The sequence below is a fragment of the Otolemur garnettii genome, unplaced genomic scaffold (genome assembly GCF_000181295.1).
Source record: "Otolemur garnettii isolate 467f Iridium unplaced genomic scaffold, OtoGar3 scaffold00046, whole genome shotgun sequence".
NCBI classification, from domain to species: Eukaryota; Metazoa; Chordata; class Mammalia; order Primates; family Galagidae; genus Otolemur; species Otolemur garnettii.
Genome location: NW_003852441.1, coordinates 10,920,016 through 10,921,236, shown reverse-complemented (window position 1 = coordinate 10,921,236; position 1,221 = coordinate 10,920,016).

Genomic DNA, 1,221 nt, shown 5'->3' with positions numbered 1-1,221 from the left:
TGATTTTACCAGAGTTCTGGGATTACAGGCATGAGCCACCGTGCCCGGCCTAAAATGAAAAATTTAGGGGAAAATAATTTTTTTTTTTTTAGAAACAGAGTCTCACTTTGTCACCCTCGGTAGAGTACTGTGGCATCGCAGCTCACAGCAACCTTCAGCTCTTGGGCTTAGGCGAATCTCTTGACTCAGCCTCCTGAGTACCTGGGACTACAGGCGCCCACCACAATGCCTGGCTATTTTTTTTGTTGCACGTTTGCCTGGGGCTGGGTTTGAACCACCACCCTCAGTTTATGGAGCCAGCGCCCTGCTCACTGAGCCACAGGTGCTGCCCCCAGAAAACAATTTTTTTAAGGCAGTCTCAAAAAAAACTATTGATATTACCCATTGTCCTCTGAGATAGTGGATATACATTAGTTACTTCTCCTTGGCTTGAGACAACCACTGGCCATTGTGACTGGGTTAAGATGGGCATGTGTCCTAAACTGGGCTAATGAGTTCAGAGACAGTTACTCTGGGACCCATCTAGGAGCTACTGAATGAGCCATTCTCTCCTCCCCTGGGGATTATAGTATGAGGTTGTGAGGTCTGGAGCAGTGGCTGCCATTTTACTGCCATGAGGGCAGGTTGGAGTTGCTGGGGAGGCCACTGATAGTCTAAGGATGGAGCCAGCAACACAGAGGAGAAATGGAGAGACATGGGGAAGCCAGGTTCTACTTGAGTTCCAAGGTCAAGTTTCATCTGATTGGTTTTTCAGTTCTATACACCATTAAATCCCCCCATCATCAAATCAGTTTGAATTGCCCTTTTGGTTTTTAGCTATACAAAGTCCTAACTGGTTCAGCTAATCCACAATAAAATTGGATTCTCCTCCAAAATTCCAGGGAGGCCACCTACTTCACTGGCAGATCTTCCTTTCTTATGTACCTTCCTGTTTAGATTCTGTAGAGCATGCAATGAATTTCCAAATTGTAGGATTTATAATAAATCTGAGATGGATCAGATAAGTTTGTTTGCGTATTACATACAGTATGACACTTTGCCAAAGTAGGTTACTTTGCTCATGATCATGACTTTCCCTGTTAGTATTTAAGACTAGATGAGGCATTTAGAATAGCAGGGTGAAAATACAGAATTTTTTTTTTTTTTTTGAGACAGAGCCTCAAGCTGTCCCCCTGGGTAGAGTGCCATGGCATTACAGCTCACAGCAACCTCCAACTCCTG